This window comes from Camelus ferus, chromosome 11 (assembly GCF_009834535.1).
Source record: "Camelus ferus isolate YT-003-E chromosome 11, BCGSAC_Cfer_1.0, whole genome shotgun sequence".
NCBI lineage: Eukaryota > Metazoa > Chordata > Mammalia > Artiodactyla > Camelidae > Camelus > Camelus ferus.
This window is the reverse complement of record NC_045706.1, coordinates 48,149,986-48,170,879: the sequence shown is the minus strand read 5'-3', so window position 1 is coordinate 48,170,879 and position 20,894 is coordinate 48,149,986. Positions and strand designations below refer to the sequence as shown.

General features: G+C 35.0%; 1 protein-coding gene and 1 long non-coding RNA gene across 7 annotated transcripts in view; one reads left to right on the top strand and one right to left on the bottom strand.

Moving 5' to 3' along the window:
- Nucleotides 1-20,894, top strand: part of CTNNA3 (catenin alpha 3) — a 1,348,033-nt gene that overhangs the window by 374,992 nt on the left and 952,147 nt on the right. The gene's annotated exons all lie outside the window — the stretch shown is intronic.
- Nucleotides 584-13,705, bottom strand: LOC116667184. The gene is made up of 3 exons (XR_004323976.1): nucleotides 12,455-13,705; nucleotides 9,013-9,019; nucleotides 584-594 (listed from the first exon to the last, which is right to left on the bottom strand). It is a non-coding gene; the product is annotated as an uncharacterized LOC116667184 (long non-coding RNA).

Below are 20,894 nucleotides of genomic sequence, written 5' to 3'. Positions count from 1 at the left end.
AATTGGGTCAAAAGAAATTTGAATAAGCTAACTATTAATAGATTTTATTATTTATAAGGAAAATTGAAATATTTGTGAGATTGTGAGTGATCTTTGTGATTTAAACTACTGTTTTTTGGGGGGTGTGTGTTAAAATAATCGTCCTACTACTCCAAAACATGTGTGTCCATTCGTGTCACTGCTTATACCTGATCAGTTCTGTCGTGATGCAGGAAAGATTACTCTCATTGTGAGATGCGAGTTATACTCAGGTGGAAGGCTGTATTTGCATTATATCAGAGATGCATGAAAAAACCTGAAATTAATTAGCACCACCATTCTTTTATTCTCCGCCATCTGTGGTAACATTACAAAATACAAGCCTCCCAGGGTCACCCACACTCACTAATAATCTTATTATTATACTACTTTATTCGTTGTACCTCTATACTTATCCTCCCTTTGTTGATCATCTAAAAAACCCTTTCCATCCCATCATTCCTTAGAATCATATCACTTTGAAAGCAAATGAACTCCTTAAAGAATACCCTTCCTCATCCTTTGCCACTAACTAAAAGGTAGCTCTCTTGCCACCATTTGCAGTGACGTCTGCTCCTGTACCTACCCTCTGAGTGTCATGATCTCAGTGGCGTTAGTGGGCATTTGTTCACCTTACCCTTTACTCCTAAGTCCACAGAATATATCTTTCCTGTCATGTAAAAATATCTCTTTCTCTGAAGCTCATAGCTTTTGGCTATTCCATGTCCTATCCTGAGCTACCATAACCCAGCAATTGTTACAGGTTAGATAACTAGAGAATGACTTGGCCTTAGCTTAAGGTTCAATATGGCCTACCACCAAACTGGCAAGCAAAGAGTACATAGGATACTTGCAAGACTGAGGATAAAACTGAGTTGATGCTGGTCCCCAGTGCCTCCTTTGTCTCCCTCTTGCTGGGTGCCCAGGGTTCAGTGGTCTGTATAGCAAGCAGAGACTGAATCTGTATAGCTACCAGATCCAGAGTAGCCCAGAACTTCAGTCTGTCTGCTTTTTAATGTGAATGACTGGAAGAGGGGCTGCCTCAGCACTCCAGCGTTCATCATGTTATTTCATGAAGAAATTCATGATACACCACAGTAATACATTTTTTTGTTTTATTTCTCATTTATGGGGGTGTCAGCCTATAGGAGAACTCACCATGGGCTACCCAGCCCCTATTAACATCAATTCTCTCACTTTTTTCTCCTTATCGCTTCTCTATATTTTTCAGTGATTATGGAATTGCCTAACAGTCTTTTCCATTCAAGTTCAGGCATCAGGTGAATGACTTCTGCGTCTATGTGGATTGCCCTATCCACCATCTAGTCTCAGATTTCTTTCACTTACTCAAATCTAATAACGTTTACCCCATTCTTCCTTGGCAGCATTCTCATATTGGGCATTTGGTATGTTATAGCAGGAAGATTATATGCTTCAGAGTTGAATAAGTCAGAGTTTATATTCCAGCCCTGCTACTAACTAGCTGTGCAATGTTGGGCAAGTCATGTAACTTGGCTCATCTTTGGTTTCTTCATCTGTAAAAATAATCAGATAATTAAATGAGATGGCATGTGTAAAATGCCAACAGATTCTGAAAAATGCACATTTCAGCTCCCCTTCATACGACTATGTGTTAGATCTTACCCTTGCATCGAATTTTCAGTCTCTGGCATCTTAAACTGCAATATCTCATTTTATAACCACAGTGTCTTATCCTTTGGGTTTACCTGCTATAGTTACTCTCCAAATTCATTTCAACTTTTTAATCTCCTGATTCTTATATTTTTTACCAAGTCTATGAAACCTCTGTTCGACTTACTTTTCTCCCCCTCTATTGGGCATAGTACACATGAGTAAATGCCTCCTAGGCATGCAACTCCCACTGCTTCTTTACTCCTTTGTATTTCTGCACCAGTGACTTCATAAAGCTTCAACCTTGAATCAGTCCAACCATTTACCTTCTCTGTTTTTCTACCTATATTGATAGCTCTACAAATTAGTGTTCTATAGCCTTAGCTAGAGCATGTTGCCTGACATATTTTATGTGTCCTTGAAAAGTTTATTTTTCCATTCCTCTCAAGCCTTTGCTGGCCACTTTAACTTCTAACTCACATCCCTCCCATTTGCACTAAGTTGGTCATCTTGCCTAAAATATTAGAGGAAAATATCAATTATGAATTCCCTCAACTCCTTGTACATCTGTATCTACATTTTATATCCATGATTCACTTTCACTTTCATCTCCCTGGAAAGAGGATCTCTTCTTTTATACAGAGTTGTATATATTTCCAGTGAAGATCACTTTCTATTCTTTATTCATACCTAGATGCATATAACAGGCTGAATGTTGGCTTTCCATCCCTTTATCTCACAAATGTCTCAACTTGCCCCATAACTAAGCATGTGAACCTCATTTTGTCACCTCAAGCTTAATCTTATTCTTATATTATTCTCTCATTTAATGATTTATGATGTTCTTAGCAATTAAGGTAGAAACCTAGGAATCATATTAGATTCCTATGTTTTTCTCAAATGCTAATATCCAATTGGTCTGTTAGATCTACTGCCTTAATTTCTATCTGTTGCTCTTCATTCACACTTCTGTCTTCAGTCAAACCGTCATCACATCTTGTCCATATTTGCAAATGGCATCTTATTTTCTACCTCTAGTCTTACTTTCTTCCTAATTAGTATTCTCCACAGTTTCGAGAACATTCTTTTTGAAATGGAAAAATGAATATAATGCTCTTTACTTGAAACTGCTTTGTGTATCCCCATTACCTTGAAGATGGCATATGTAAAATGAAGTTTTCAAGGTGAAGTTAAAATATTTCTCATGGCTTAGGCCCTTTGTGATATATCCCTGATTCTTTTCAACTGCAACTCTTCTTATTCCTTCTCACTTAACCTGGGTTCCAGCCACAGGTTCATAGTTTCTTTGTATGTAATACTGTTTCATGTCTCCATGCAGGACATGTTTTTTCTTCTTTGAAAGATACCCTGGGGTTATTTTAAAATTGTTTTTGAGCAACTCCCATACGGCCAGCTCTGTGTGATAAGTCCTCTGCTAGGTGCTGGTAACACAAAAATGACTAAGACTTATCTCTGACTACCAGGAGAAATGGAGACACAGACTGATGAATGATGATTTTACATGCATTCCTGTATCAGAGACCTAACTCCTTTGTTCACAACGTCTGCCAACACCCAGAATAATGACTGCTACATACTACTTTCTCAAACATTTATTATTTTTGAATAGTAACAAATACTCATAATAGCTATTACTTATCTAGTAGTTTACTTGTTTGATGTATTATTTTAAGTGGTTTTACATATTTCACCTTTTTTAATCACCAAAACAACCCTATAGGATACATACTATTATTATCTTTATTTTACTGATAAGAAAATGGAGGCATAAAGAGGATGTTACCTGAATAAATTGTGTTCATATAAACACATGCTCAGGATACAATGGAGACATAAAAGAAGAGACCCAACACACTTGGCTTAGAAAAGGCTTCCTAGAGCATTTCAGGCAAACACAGCAGGGAGGCATGGGATAGAACACATAGTGTGTTCTGAGTTCTGTGTTAGTGAACGTAAAGTGAGCAGGGAAGAAGAGTGACAAATGCTGTACAGCAATATTGCAAATATAAGCAGAAGAAGATAAAAACAAAGCCAAGTTTCCTTAATTTTTCAAATTAATTGCTCCAGAACTTGCATGCCTTATTATAATGTTTGTCCCCATCTTGATTCATTTCCCACCCTCCGGTATGACCTACCTTTTTGAGGCTTGTCTAAAAATTCCTTAAGTTAATGTTATTTAAGTAGAGGAAGAAATGATGTTTGATGTCTCCAGTACTGCCAGTACTTCCATTTCTATGTAGTTCTGGTGTGGGAGATGGTCAACCAGGTGCTTGTCTTCTGCTGTTGGGGTAGGTTCTTGTCCAGGACTTATTGATGTTCCAAGCTCACATTAGGTGGCTATACCCTTTTTAGTTTCTATTTCCATGCTCAATATAATTATTATGCTAAAATAGATTAGGCTAGGAAAGTTTCCAGACAATGAACCATACAAGGCATTGAAATAGATCTCTTTAACAAATTCTTAGACTCTTGTACTGAGTACATTTCTTCAGCCTTACCACTCTTATTTGCCACAGGTCTTCTCCAGAAGGTTTATCTAATTTTAAGTTTTGGGAATTATGGTCTGGGGTCACAGTCATTCTTTCCTAGTGAGACTCTTTATGTGAATTTATTCATTATCTTCCCATTGACCAGCTTTTCTTATATAATGTCAGGGACTGCAGCCTTTCTGGTCAGCAAAAGTTGTGGGTTATCCTCTTCCCATTTCCCTTATATTGGGTACTTTCTCCCTGCCCACCGTGTAAGTGAGTCAAGGTCACAAAGAGTCTCATTAGCCAAGCTAAGGAGCCTGGTTCTCATTCGACTGGTGGAGGAGAGTCACTGAAGGCTTAAGGCACAGTGATGTTCTGGTCAGGTTTTAGGAAATGGTGCTCTTGGTGTGCAAGGAGGATTGTGGAGAAACAACACTGAGGGAAGAATACACCTACGGGGGCTTTTGCAGTTCTTTAGGGAAGAGGTGGTGAATGCCTGAACAACAATAATGATGTTAGAAACACAGGATGAATTTCAGAGACAGTCTCCTTCATGTGCATCTAATTCCTGTTAGTCCTTCAGAACTCAGTTTGTACTCCAAGTCCTTCCAGAAGCCTTTCCTTATAGGTCATCCAGACCGAACAAAATACCTCTTCCTGTTCTGAGAATACACCATTGATAGTTTTATAACAACACTGTGACATGGTCATATAATTTAGACCAGCTTGATTCTTTCCCACAACCGGATTAAAGTCTTCCTGAAAGCTGGTGCTATCTATCTTCGTCTTTGCATTCTTAGTGCCAAATGTGCCTCATGTATTGGTGCACGTGAAGTGGCTAGATTATAAAACCTCTAGGGTATTTTAAAGTGTATTATTCAGGGAGAGTCATGTTACTGCCATTGAGGAGTTTCTAAACCAGAAACATTTTTTGCTTCCCGAAAAGAATTCCCTTTCTTCCCCACACCCTTGGAGAACACTAGAGAGAATGGAGTGGGTGAGACATGGCTGCTTTATGGCTATGAGACAAGGAATATCTGAACGAGAAGGAATACTGTAAGGCCACACAAGCAGACCAAACTTATTTACAGGTTAGAAAGAGAAGCCACCGTTTAATAAAACATTTTGTAATAAAACAAAGCATGGATAAAAGTAATATTTAAATTCAGGAAGAATCATCAGAACTGAGAGTTTCAAGATATCCAGATCTGAATGGAGATTCTGGAACAAAAGACCTGAAGACCACAGGTATCCAAATCATGAAGCTTGCACATTACAATTCAAATTTTTGGTTCCTACATTGACTTACTGTATCACAGTCCCTAGGATTTGGATCCTAGAATTGGAATTTTAGGAAACATCCATAGTTGTTCTTATGCACAGTCATTTTGAAGAGCACTGCAATACCACTAGGCAAAAGGTGAAGGCTTCTTATCAGCTCATTAGTAAGGAGGGACTAGAAGAATAAGATGGCATCAGAACCTCATCAAGATATCTTAATAGTTGTGTGTATGTGTGTATATATTTAAAGTTAATGCTTAGCACACTCTTAATAGTTCAAATTTAAGACATGGGGCAGTTCTTTTCATAAATCTTTCTGATTTCATAAATCAGAAAACTCTTTAAGTATGCTTATGTATGAGTCCTAGTTGACTATTCTGGTGAATATTTGTTTTTCTGAATGGGCAATACCATGCAGGAATCACCCCTTAGAGAATTTTCCTCAGCAGGTCTAATTTTAATGCATTATTGCATTAGTACAGTGATTGGCTATAGATAGTGTTAATGCTTGCTACATATGTGAATGGGACTGGGTCTCAGCCAGAAGTTTCTACTCATAATATTAAAATGTTCCATTTAACACCTTCCTTTCCATTGTGTTTCCTTGAGGGTGGTAAGAAAGTAAAGGAACATCTAAAAGTGGTGAAATTTAATATATAGTAAATTTTAAGTGCTCTTTTTATTGTAAAATTCTAATTTTGAAGTTTCTTCTTACCTCTATAATACTGGTGATTCAGGTCTTATTATTGTATACATTTCAAAGCTTCTTATATAAATGTGGGGAAATCCTGTTTGACTTTGATGTTTAATTGAAGGTTTTATTTCATTTAATCCACAATTTTTTGTAGTTAATAAGCTACAGTGTCAGAGTTGCTGCCATTTAAAGATAAATGACTAGAGACAATTAACAGCTGAATTATAAAGTCATTACTAAATTTGGGACACTTTTTAACTTAAATCAGGACAAGAAGTAAATTTAGCGAGCAAAGTGGTGACAGTTGAAATGAAATAGTTAATGTTCCAAGGCAATTGGGGTGGCAAACACATCTTGGTAGTTTCTTACTTAATGAAAATGGTTCCATTTAAAAATCTGAAAAATTTTTATTATGGAGTACTGTCACTGGCGCAGTAAAGAGGCAAGTGCTGTGCAGAGATTAATATAAAATGTCACAGTCCCTTCCTTATGGGGGGTGACAGTCCAAAGAAGATAGAGTGCTTTTTATCAAAGGGTTCCAAATGAGTGAGCAGTCTAATTTTCACAGTTCTCTTTTTCTCCCTTATATTTGCAGTCTTTTATAATTGATATGGTCAGATGTATTTTTAAATTAATGTACATTTTAAATTTACACTTTTTTCATGACCAGCCCAGATCCAATTCGTATAAATTTTTCTATTTTCTATGTTTAGAAGCAAAAGAGAAAAAAAGCCTTTTTGCTAAATGTAGTAGTCATTTTACCAAGAAATGAGTAATTGTATTCCTTTCCTTTATTAAAAGAAAAACATAAATGCTTAAGACATTAAGTGTTTTTTTCCTCAAATAGTTGTTTACCTATGGGAAAAAGTACTTTGGGCTCAGGACACCTATTTATTTTTGTGGTGAACACCTTCTCAGGGCAAGCATTACATAGGGAATATTGATTTCTACCTGACTTAATACCCAAACCTTTGCCATAGTAATACTGAAGAAGAAATTGGAAAAGTTAAGCCTTTGATTATTTTAAAATATTTTCAAGGGGGTAAAAGTGTTAAAGGAAAAAGAGGCAAATGTTCCTTCCCAAGGCTACTCTAAAATATAGCTCTGAAGGGTGCAGCCTGCAAGTGATTGTGGTAGAAAAAATTGCAGAGGGGCTACTAGTTTTGTTAAACTGGAAAATACCATTTATGGTAATTCTAAAAAAAGATCAGTTCATTTTGGAATTATTATTTCCCAAATGAGAGATGTAGTGATGAAGTGAATCACTTTTAAAAGTAGGAATAGAATGGGGCTTTTAATGAGGGATTCGATTATGGGAAAATCAAATATCTTTTCTAAATCATCCCCTTTTCTCATCCTATATAAATCATAAGCACTTATGAGTGTGATTTCTACATTTTGAAAGGAGAATGTTAAACAAGTTTTAGAAACTATTTCTTTTCTACCAGCTATTTGAGGATAATCCATATGGTGAGATATGTATTGAAACCTGGAAGCAAGATGTATGTATCAAAGACAGAAATAAACCTTACAAAAATAATTATATTATGGGTAAATGGAGGCTGATTGATTGATTTTCCCTGTTTGACTATACTATTGGATAGGGCCCACATTATTCAGGTATCTATATATAGCAAGCATATAGGATTGGAATGAGTAGATGTTGAAAAACAACTTAGGAGGCTATTGCAGTAGTCAAAGTGAGAGATGATGTTCAATTATTCCTAACTTTTTCAAAGTGGTTGAAAATCTTATTGAATAGAGAATTATTTAGGGAGTTTCTTAGTCAGGGTTCCTCAGAGAAACAGAAGTAATAGGATATATATGGAGAGAGAAAGAAAGAAAGAGAGAGAATTTTATTATCAGAAATTGGATCACACAATTATGGAGGTTTGATTTGGAGACCCAGGAGAATTGATGATTTAGCTCTGGTTTGAGTCCAAAGAATTGAGGAGGGCCAATGGTATAAATCCAGTTTGAAGGGTGGTAGTCTGGAGACCCAGGAAAAGCTGATGTTTCAGTTAGAATCTGAAGGCAGGAAAAAAAGCTGATGTCCCAGTTCGAAGGCCATCAGGCAGGAAGAATTCTCTCTTTTTTGTACGAGGGTCAGCCTTTTCTATTCAGGCCTTCAACTGGTTGGACGAGGCCCACCACACTAGAGAGGCCAATCTGCTTTACTCAGTCTGCTGATTTAAATGTTAACCTCATCCAAAAACATCTTAACAGAAACACCCAGAATAATGTTTGAACAAATATATGGGCATCTTGTGGTCCAGTCAAGCAGATACATAAAAGTAACTATCACAAGGTTAAATCTGGATTTTAGAAGATTTGGAAATGAATTGGATTTAGGGAAACAAGAAGAGGAAGAATCAAAAATGACTCCCAAAAAGTGAATTTGAGCAAGTGGCTAGTCTCATGTGCTAGGTTAAGTACATATAAGGAAGAGTAAGAGTAGCAGTAATGTGGAGTGATGAATGTAAATGACTCAACCAAGTCCTTTCTGATGTACCTTAATATATATATATACATACACAAAGTTGTAAACATTGTGATAAGTCTCAACTTCTTTTCTACTGACTTGGTAATAATAACTCTAAGTCAGAGGGTGGAGGAAATGTTTATTATTTGTTATAGATACAATATAAAATGATAAGTGATGAAATTAGGTCCCAAGGAGATGCCAGAAAGGAACTGGACTGAGCATAGCACAGCCGCACCTGAACAGGGCTCTTAATGTTCTCCACACAGTTATTCCTCATTATATTCCCTAATTATATATTATAACTTAGATGGTGGAGAGTGATCTGAGGTCTGATTGTTTTGTTGAGGTTGCCAAAGATCAGACCACATCCCTGACTATGGAAGTAGTCTTTCCCTGGAAGGAATAGATACTTCCAATCTTAATCATTTTAGTGTGAACTCAGTACTAGAGAACAAAATGAAGACTGAGGACATGGATCTTAAACCCTGGATGATTATGCTCGTTTTATATAAATGAAGATGATTGGTGGAGCACAAGTCTGGTTCTCTCTTTAGTCAATCATAAGCTTTGGAACCCCTTGTATTATTTATATACTGAATTATTATTGTTTTTATCAGCACTAAATGTGCATTACGTATGAAGTCAATAGGTATACCAAATGTATATTTATAACAAGTTAAAATCTAAATATAAATATGCAGAATACGTTGAAATAGAGAAAGAAAATCTCTGTTATCTCATGAGATAGTAAAGAAATAAATAGAAATAAGTATTTAGTTTTTGCTGGCTTGAATTTTCAGGCAGAATATATATACTGGGTAGTTGTGTCAAGAGGACTGATGTAATCCCGTGGAGAATTTTGCTAGAGAGATTTTCACTCCTAAATAGAAGGAAAAACAAAAACAGGGACAGAAAATCCCCAAACAGGGCATGACTGGCTTCCCAATTTACTTGGTTGTCATTATCTTGCTTCCCAGAACACTTGTCTAGTTTGAGCCATCCAGCAAGGTCCAGAGCTTTTCATTGTTAACCATTTATTGACCAACTTGAACTTACCCCACGGTATATGGATCTTTTTAGGAGGTTTGGTTTGCAATCACTCAACTGTACTTTCTAAGTATGATTTAGGTAGCATATATTAGTTTTGTTGCTAAGAAATGTTGAAGAAATTTTTGAATTTTTTATTTAAAAAGCAAACTAATACTTATGATTATTATATTTTTATAAATGATTTTGTGGGGTTTTTTTGTTGTTGTTGTTCAGCCCATCCAATTCTGTTCGCTATGTCAGAGATTCTTCACTAGTTAGTTTTAACTTCCTATGAAGGATACATAATAAAATTAGTATTTCTTCTTGTCTTTGTAATATGCTTCACTATGAAAGACACTTGTTTTTGTTAGCAGTGAAAGGCATTGCATCATATTATTAATCTATAGAAAAGATCAGAGGTTGGATTCAAAAATTAGCAGAAAGGAAGGAAAACAATATTAGTTAAAATTACTCTTGAAAAAGGGTAAATTTGAAATTAATGTACTGTATTTCATTAAGTTCAACAGCCAGTTTTCCTTCCAGCGTTTCTCTAGTTGAGCATTAGAAGTAGCTGGCTTTCTTCCAAGAGTCATACTTCGTAAAAATGCGTATCTTTAAATCCCATAAGCATCCTGAACAAGGCTAGTTGCTTATATGCTGGGATGTTCTTGGGACCTTTGAGCTCTTGAGGGCAGAATAGATTAACATTTCCCATTTCATGTTCTATCCAGGCCATATGAATTGGCTGACAGAATCTTTAAAACTCTTGCCTTTCTTTTCAACTTACGTGATTGAAGTTGTATATGTTATGTATAAGTTATGATTCAAATCCACTTTAGATGTTTTGGTTCTATTTGGTTATTCTTTCCCTATAATCTTTTATAAGCAGAGAGACAGAAATAGTCTGGAGAAAAGTTTTATAGTCAAACAATAAAATTTAAGATTTATAGATGTAAATTTGAGGAATGGTATAAATTTATTTCAGATACACTGGCTTTAGGAGCACTAAGAATATTTGAAAAGAACATCAATTGCTAATAACTCTTTTTAAAAAAGAAGGCCTTTAGACGTTGGGGAACAGAATATTTTTCCAGGGCTCATCCCTCACTAAATTATAAGTTTATTTTAGACAATGACAGTCACACTCAGGTTCCTGAAGTCAATGTTTTAATTTTATTCATTGTCATTGGGAAAATACTAATTTCCTAAGCTTTGTTAATGTCATAGGATATTCAATTGTGGTTATTATAGTTGACTTACATATTATATAATGCCTAGTGAAAACTATATTAAATATTTGAAAAATGACATAATAGTATTTGTTTCTATTCTGCCTGCTGAAATAAACAGGTGAAAGCAACAATCAGTGTTTTCTTCTGTAGCCCATAACTCAACTTGCTTCCTATGAGGCACTGCAGTTTCAACTGAGCACTGTTCATTGATTACAGATTCACCTGGCTTAACTTGATAAATGTTTCTGCCCAAGTGTCCTGAGAGGCCTGTTCAGATCTTGTTCATCTAAAACTGTCACTGCCCCTTTAGCCACTAATACCAGCATTATTGGTGATAATCTTTGGTTTGTATGTGTCACAGTAACAGTATTTTGTAAGCCTTTCCACAAATAAGTTTATCTGATTTTATGAAATTATATGAAGAAAACAACACTTTTAACAAGGTTCATGATTAGTCTGTTATAAGTAAGTTTTGAAAGGGTTAGACGTGAGTTGTGATTTGAGAATGATAAATTTCTAGTAGCTTAATATACAGGTAAAAATGTGTAATGCATTCTGTTATTTTGGAATTCTTTACTGTAAAACCCGGAACATTGAATGGATTATTTTCCTGGATACTACAATTTTTTTCTTTTGAGATAGTTCACCATAAAACAGTTTTAATTATAAGTTTTGCACCCATGGCAAATGACTGGACATTGGTTATTCTGTGTGTGAGAAATATAACCTGGAAATGGATTTTTGCATTATTTCCACCACATGGATATCTTGGATAATTGGGGATAAGAGTATTTACATAAGCTATTCCACAGTCACTTATAGACTACATGTAAAGAGGGGGAGAGAGAGAGAAACACAAAACACACTGACTCCCATTAATCATAAGTAACATCCATGAGCTTAGGTAGCACTTAATAACTTTTCTAATTTGAAGCAGCATTGGGTCGTTCTGAAATTATAATTAATAACTTTATACTTTATAATTTAAGCCTTATCACCAGAGGTTACTTTTGGAGCAATGATTCTCACCCTCTAGAATTCATCAGAATCCCCTTTATGCAGAAACGCAGATTTCTGGGCGGGCTCTTAGAGTTTCTGATGTAGCATGTCTGAGGTTGGGCCTGAGACTTTGAACTTTTAACAAGTTCTCAGATGATGCCTATCTGAAGTCTGCACTTTGAAAACCCATGTTTTAGACATGTGGCTCCAAGGATGGAAACACACACACACACACACACACACACACAGTGTATATATTTATATGTATGCTTATGTGTATAATTGACAGCAGAGTCGATGCTAGATTCCAATTCCCTCTTCTTGTCCTTAGGACTGTGTTTATTACCCTTGAGGTAGCATATTTATAATGTACATAATTTATAATATATCCCAGCATTTAACTGGAATACTAGAGGAGAAAGAAGAAATCATTCTAATAAGTTAAATTACTTGATTCATTGGCGATTACAAAGCACACAATTTTTGGTTTCTTTCCTTGCAATTGAAGATCTTTTTGAAGCTTATATGTTGCTTTTGTTTGTAAATAAGTAGATCAACCTATGAAAATTTACTTTGTTTTTTATAGCTGGACATTTTGCACTATTCCAAGGTTGCTATTTAAAGATGGACTTTTACTATGTACAGCTGTAGATTTAGAAGTGGGGATGGATTAAGGAAAGTGTTCAGATGTATGGTAGCATTTTGCTGTTATTGTTAATGATTTTTTGACAACAATCTTCTTGTTATCATAAAAAATACAATTAAATACTGGTTTTGATTGACTAAACTTGTTATTGTAATTGTATTATCCTGCAGTGGTAAGTGGACTCTCCACATCGAATAGAGCCTATTGAGTTGACATGAATTACCTGGGGTTTCATTGGAATAATTTTTTTCTAGGACTAGCACTTATCAAGTGGTAGATGATCAATAAGTATTTGTCAAAAAAAATTAAATGCAAAGACCTGGCCCCTGTGGCTCGAGCTTACTAGTTTTATTAAGGAAGCTAAGTAAAGAGAGGGGAACTTTTTGGTTGGTTAATTTCACCTCTGTGCTTTGTTCGTCAGAATGCATGATGCTCATCCACTGATCTACAGGAGTGCTTCTTCATTTCATATGGGATGCACATCCTCTGATACTCTGAGAGCTGAGCCTTTCCAAATTGTATTTAATGGTCTGGATTTGGGCTTGAAATTAGACCGGAATACACTAATGCCTACTACTGCTGATACTGCATAAACCCTATTTTTCTCTCTCCTTTAGAATAACAACAATCAACAATCAGTTTACCTTGCTAAAGTGCTTACTTTTTATTAATGTAGCATTTTAAAAAGAGCTGTACAATTCTGACACATTAGGTTGGGATATTGCTGGTAATATATCCTGTATATAGCCTCATCAGACTGATGCTCCTGTAACTCACAGTGCCTTTTCTTATTATTGAAAAATCTTTCCCTTTCAGCCAAAGGAATATAAGGAATTCTAAATAGGAAGGGTTCTGTTCTACCCTTTATTTAGGCTCACAAAGACTGTCTTTAAAAATAACACAGTTTTACTATGAAACACATAGAATCTAGACAAATTATATAAAAATATTCCTTTATTCTGTTATGTGTTTATTATTTTCTTACCTATGAGCTAGATATAGTCTTTCACATTGAAGACCAAACTGCAATAAAAAAAAGCAAATGGACTTTGTAAAACAATGAGCACTTCCTCCCCTCCCCATGGTAACTACAACAGTACCTACACTTGTTTTATTCATGCCCAGCACCTGCCTGACCCTCTGTACACTTGAGATTGTGATTGTGACTGCTTGTATCTTTCTGCCTCATTGGAACTTAACTTGTACTGTGGCCAGCACCACTGGGCACTAAGAAGGAGTTATTACAACTACTTTGAAATGTGTTTTCTGTTCCAAATATGATACTTTCAACTAAAATTGTATTGAAGGCAATATTGTAGAGGAATGAATCTAATGGTTAGGAATTTCAGGTTCTATGATCTCTAGAGGAGATACTTGGGGGCTAACAATCCCTTTGTCTCACCAATGCACTGGCTAATATACGGTCACTGTTTACAATTTGACTCCTTTGTTTCCCTATCAAGTTGTCTCTATTCATGATTCAGTCTGGTGTCTATCATTGAGTGCATGCCCAGAGTGTCTGCCCTTTTCACACACTCCTTGCAAAACTGGGCACTACAGCAGTGCCTAAGCTGAGGTCCTGTTGACAAGACTGGCCAAAATTTCATCAGTTGATCAAAAAAATGCAATATGGAAGATTGTTTTAAATGTAGCTTTATGGCAGAATGGGCCAATAGGGAGAGTTCCAATGAACTATCACTTATTTAAGAAATCGAGAGCAAAGGAAGATTAAGGCATTCGAGGAAATGCTTTTGTGTAAGTTTTGGAGTCTTGCTCAGGGATTATTGTTGGCGTGGTAAAATTGAAAGAGATATAATGACAAAAGAGACTTTGAGAAAACTTCTTTCTGAAATATTTAAAATCCCAGTTCCTATTTGAAATCTAGCAACTAGTGACTACTAGCAATAAGTGTGCTTCATTTGTACCCCATAGGTACAATATTGTGACTCAATGGCCCCAACATTAGTTCTTCCTCCATATAGTTGAATAACAACTAAAATATATTCTATGTTTAGGAAAGATGTATGATGTATATTATAAAACAAGGGTAACTTCTTTGTACGGTACAGGAATCTCATCAGCCTATAGGTTCCCATCATATTCAAGAGAATGGGCAATAAACAAGATAAATGCAGTAGGTGGAATCTTTTTGTTCTCTTTTCTCTTTTGTAACTCTCATTGTCATGCAGATGGGTGCCCTGAAGTCTCAAGTCTCCTGTTTTCTGAATAGTACTCAGTTTTTTTGACTGCTTCTTTTGGGCTTCAGAAATTTCTTTCACATTCAGAGGGGTTTCAAATGCCACATAACTTCTTATGAAGTGTAGAGTATTTTAAGATCCAGAAGTCATGGTAGAGAAGAAGAGTATTAACACTCATTCTGGATATTCTTCTTTCCCTTAACTTGCTGTTTGACCTTAAGAAGTCTATGTGTATATTAAATCAATGTGTTCACCTTGCTTCACCAGAGTGAGCTTGTAGAATCTAATACTGTGTGGTCTGGATAAGATGGTTGCTTTCCATCATAATATAGGGTGAGAGAAACAATCAACCTAACTTGAGTTGTTCACTTGATTCAGAATAGAAATATAATATGCAGTGGATTATCCAAGTAAAACAAGTCATTTCATAATAACTGGCTGACATTTAAAAGCTGGACTTGAATGAAAGCCCATTAAATTTATTTAATCATTATGGACTCAACTTTGAACAAAAAGCCACATCTGCCTTCTCTGTGTAAATCCATACAAAACTCTGCATCCTTTTCAAGTGCTTTTTCAGTTTCAGGCCTGATTCAGATATTTTGGTTTTACCATGACAAATCTACTTGTATAGAGCAAAGATGTATTTTTGGAAACACTGTATGATTGTTTTAAAATGCCCCAATTTGTACTGGGGACATCATTACTTTCTGCCTGCCTAGAAAATCTAAAAGTTTTAGTATTTTATGATCAAGGCACATTTTAAAATGTTCTTTAAAGCTAAATATGATGTACCACATACCCTAAAGTATGAGTTTACTCCCCTAGAGTTTGAATTAAATTTGCTGATGCTTAAAAATACCAGCATGACTGATAGACTATTTACATTTGACCACCTGCTAATGAATTCTCATTCATTACTTGTTTTCTTTTGCTAAAATTATACTTAAATCACACTGTAAAATAACTCACAGCTACTGAAAGATCTAGAAAGAAAAATTAACATAACTGTCACACCTCATATATGTGAATTATTCTCCAAATTGTGAATTTTATTTTTCAGATATATAGTTCCAAACCACCTAGTAAATCTCATTAATAAACCTGTTTGAGATTCTAATAAAGGTTCATAGTTCACTTAATTACCCCAAAAGTTTACATTTTATCATGAATCTTTGGCTTTATTAATGAGTTTTTTTTTTTAATCTCTAGTTGTGACATGTTACATGGTGTAGAGAAAATTTATAGCTCTGGCAATATTTGAAGTCTAGGGTCCCATTTAACATTGAGATTCCCAGAGTCTACAGATTCTTTTGAAACAATGAGTGTGTTAATCTAGATGTTCACATCTGAAATTTCCAGGTGGGCATGTACAGAGAATAGAGATGCTTAACTAAATCTTAAAAAAAAAAAAAATTCTCACACTCAATGTTTCACACATATTTTCATACTGTTTTGGTGGGTTTACTCATGGGTTATTTTGTAAAGCTGAGTTGGAGACATTTTGATATTTGCCTTAATATTTGGCTTCATTCTAGCTATACTGGCCAGTCAGCTCCATCCCAAACAGGCTAGAAATCTATTTTCCCCTGAAATTTGAAGGACTATCTAAGTTAACTTTTTTCAAATGAGAGAAATAATGCCATAGGTCAAATTTTCCCCCAGGTAGAAAAGATAAATGGTAGCAGAAAATAGTTCCTTGTCCTTAAAAATATTATTATATATTCCTAGAGAAACAGTTCTGATTCTTATTATTTTTAATATGTTTCAAACTTATTATTAAATTACATATTTATGTGTGATTTATATGGACTAGGATTGAGAAATGCTTAGTCAATGAGAGGGGTGACATGGCTGTCTGTTAGGGCAGGCTCCATGTTTTATTAGTTATTTTCATTCTTCTTATTATTGCTATGCCTTAACTAAAACAGGCACTCAGCAAATATTTTTGAATAAGTGAATTATAACTGAAACTGTGCTACATTTAAGATTTCCTGGTATGCACAATAATTAAACAATCTCAGGGCAGGAGGCAGGTAGGATATAAAATAATTCATGCTGGTTTTGAATGGTGGTGTGTTTTCTTATGAAAAAGAATTACTTTTAATTTTTCTAAAGCCTTGAGATCAACTTGGAAAGCTTAATGAATGCATAAGCCAACATCAGTGAAATCCTTTAAAATGGAGCAAAGCAGAGAAGGAGATGTCCTTGTAAAGTTCATTCCCACCTGAGAGGCATCTGGGAACTCCAGTGAATCACAGGGTGTTAGAGAGAGTGGATGATAATGGGAAACCATTTAGAACATCACCAAATAAGACACCAGATAATTCTAGGGTGTGGTTTGGGGAACTACGTCCTGCTCCAGCAATACGGCAAGGCTTTGGTGTGTAAATATTTACTGGTTTAAGCAACTAAACTTAAAGAACACTTCAAGAGAAATCCTTTTTTTCACATGTTTACTGGACAGATGTCTTCTTAGATCTGCCCACTCTTGCCTGAAAGGCAGTAACTATTTCAAGTAGCTATTAGCATATTAAGAAAACTCAGCTAATTCCACCCACTTCACATTAACTTGCACTTGTTGATTATTTGCTATAATATGTTAAATAATTGCTCATGAATGGGTCAAGAAAAGCAGTCATTCACCTGTCTTGATTGCTATAAATATCATTGAAGTCATTCAAATGTACTTTATTATTCACAAACTCTTCTAAGTCATTAATAAATATATTGAACACCTGTGCTAGCACTGATCCCTGAGGCACCTCATTATTAACCTAATTGCATAGCTTCATGATATTTCATTTAACCTTGATTTTTACTACCAAACCTTTTTCAAACCAAGACATTTTCAAATTAATGATAAAATGTTACCTTTTATCCTGTGGTTGCCATGGCTTCATGATTGAATTTGCACATTAAAAAATTCTGAATAAAATATCATTAGAGATTCGTTTTTCTTAAAACAAGAAAATAATTATACACTTTTGTCTCCCAGTTGTTTTCACTGACATTCTACTTGTCTACCTCTCTTCTTTTCATTGTTTGTTTTCATCTACTATTTTCAAAATGTTAGGGTGTAGAAATGATAATCATTTAATCACAGTATCATGGTTCTGGATACAGTTTTTTTTGTGGGTCCCAACTTCTCAATCCTATTTTATTGCTAACTGGTAATTCCATCAGACCAAAGTCAGGAAAGTAAAAAGGAGATGGAATTCATTTTAGCTGACATTGCTATTCATCAGTGAAGCCATTACAAGTGAAGAATGAGGTTTGTAACTTCTGGTTTAAATCAAGCTTATGGAGTATAGTTTTATCTAATGTTGGAGCTAGAGGGGACTCTGAAGATCACATGGTTAAGTTTCCCTCATTTTTCAGATAAAGTAACAGAAACCAGAAAGTGAATTGACCTTGATAAAGGTCACACAGATCAGAGCCAGAGTTCTGCTTTTCACTCTATTGTTCATTCCATTGCAGCCAGACTTAGGTTTTTAAATCCTTGTTTCCCATTATGGGTAACTAAAATTTTGTCTTATTTATTATGAATTTTGACATGAGTTCCTTTTTAAGCCTCTTTTAGGCCATCATCTACGTGTATCTTTCAATCCCTAACAGTGCCTTAAATTTAGTAAATATCTAGTGGACTCAAGTATATATGTTTAGTATGTGTATATATTGTTTTAAATATGTATAAATATATACATACACATTAAATTATGGCTATTCAGAGCGTTTTTAGTTTTTATTTTATTTATTTCATCAATCTATATCAGCCATGAACAAGAGCTCATAAGGGATATTATACAAGTTAATTTCTCAAACTGAGTTCCAAGTGGTTAGGCTTTAGGATGCACAGGTTTATTTGCACTATTATACTAAAGAATATTGAGTTTTTCTATGATGTTGATTCTTTGTTTCCTTTATATAAACTCTCAAATTTGCTTTAAGACTCTCAAATCTAACCAAATTTCCTCATAGATATTTGAGCTACTTAGAAGACTATAGGGCAAAAGAATGAGAAGGGCCCTTCTACAGAAACTCAGGGAAGGGACACCAAGATTGTTATTGCTGTTGGTTCCCAGCCTTCCCACCTCCCAAAGGAGGCATTACCAGAAAAGCTTCTGTATTTGCCCATTTAAAATATTTACTTTGTTTTTTAATAGCAACATTTCCAAAGCATTGAAATGCTTTTTATTGCTATTGGAAGGTCACCATTCAAATAGTCAATGTTCTATCATGTGGGTAAGTCACTCCTTGGAAGAATTATAAGCACCTTCAAGGTACATTATGTATTGCAGGTTCATAATTCATCTGCTTTGGGAAAAAGTATTTAATTTAAGCCGTATATAGTAAATTATTATACCACTGTGGCAAATGAAATTAATACAACTCCATACCTAGGGAATAGTTGACTCATCTAGTCAGATCTGGTTCATTATTCTTTAACATGCTAGGGAAAAAAAAGAAATAACTTTAAAATTTTTTGTCAAATACCTAGGAAGCATATCAATACTGAGCAGGAATGTCTAAGTAAAAAATAATGTATAGAGTAAGCAGAAAGGATTAAACTGCTAAATTTCTCTATAGGTGTTTATTTGAATATTTTGACCTAGGAAGTAGTAGATGAAATGTTATCACAGAAAAATTAAAGAGGCAGCTCTCTTAAAAGAGAATCATTTTCCACTTCTAGGATCTGAAGATCCAGTTTTTCCTTCTCCCTCACCCCTTTAACTCCATTTTCTATCATAGAATCCTTTAAAATTATTGGTATAAATCTGTTGCTAAAACAAGTGCCATCTATATCATGCTCCTTGAATCTGTCTCTCCCTTATTTCCCCCATGGCCATTTTCATGATCATCTCGATGACTGGAGATGTCTCATTTGCGCTCTTGCACTCAGATTAATTGCTTCCAGAAGGCCTATGGGCGAGGCATAGATAGTTGATGTTGCCATAATCTTGAAGTTAGTCAAATATCAGACCAGAGATGAAGCTTATACTGTAGGCCAACTGAAAAGGCTTCCAGAAATATGGCCTGGGCTTTTAGTGAGAGAACTATGGAAGTTCTGAACTGACACATACAGGATCCTCCAAGATAGGTTATTATAGGCTTCATAGATATATATTCTCATTTCTGGGATATCCACATAAAAATTTTCACAGGCTCAGATCTTTTCTTGGGACCTCTTTGATTGGGATTGACCAAAGTTGCATTATATTCCACAGGACTGAACTTCAGTCCCAAACCAAGATACGAGATTTTTTAAAAAGTGGTAATTGAAGTACACTCTTTAGGGCTGATTCTTAGCAGAGAAAAGACAAGAAAAAGCATAGATGGTGGTGTCTCTCTCCACGGCAGGTCTCCCATCCCCACCACACACATGCAAACCATACATACACATATGCACACACATGTATACACATAGCACTGAGAACCACCGTTATGTTACCAATATTGTGTTACCTCTTAAGGAATAGAGAAAAAATTAAGAACCACTAATCCAAATTTCTTGCCCAACTTTATGTACATGCTGGTATGTAGTTCCAATTCCATCTGCATTTAAAAAAATTTTATTTATTTATATTATTTGTTATTTTCTTTTTTTGGTAGAGGGGAGGTAATTAGGCTTATTTGTTTTTAGAGGAGATACTAAGATTGAACCCAGGACGTCATGCATGCTTAGCTTCTGTTCTACCACTTGAGCTATACCCTCCCCCTTCCATCCGTATTTATATTGTAACAAAATTAATGGCATGAAAAACAAAAAGAAAATACATGGAGATTCCAGAATAGATATATTCTGTATGAACTAGTCTTAATAGTCTACTTAAATAGGATTTTTACTTGTATTTTTATATTGCATATGTTTGTAAATCATTTAACTCTATTTATGAAGAAAACATCTCTGTTTTTACAAAGGTTGTACAGGATTGAAATGTAATTCAGAACCTTGTCTGAGTGTAATTCAAATCTATAAATGTAGAGGCCTTATATTCCAAAATTTTAAATTGTTAAATATATTGGTTTTAGGTATATTGTTAGTACATTGATACTCATTTTTACTTTCTTTAATTTTCAAAGAAATTTTGTGAAATAGGAATTATACAATAATTGGGAACAGAATGCAATATTTGATATATACTTTCTTAATTTTCCTTTTCTTGAATTTGATCTCTTATCTCTGA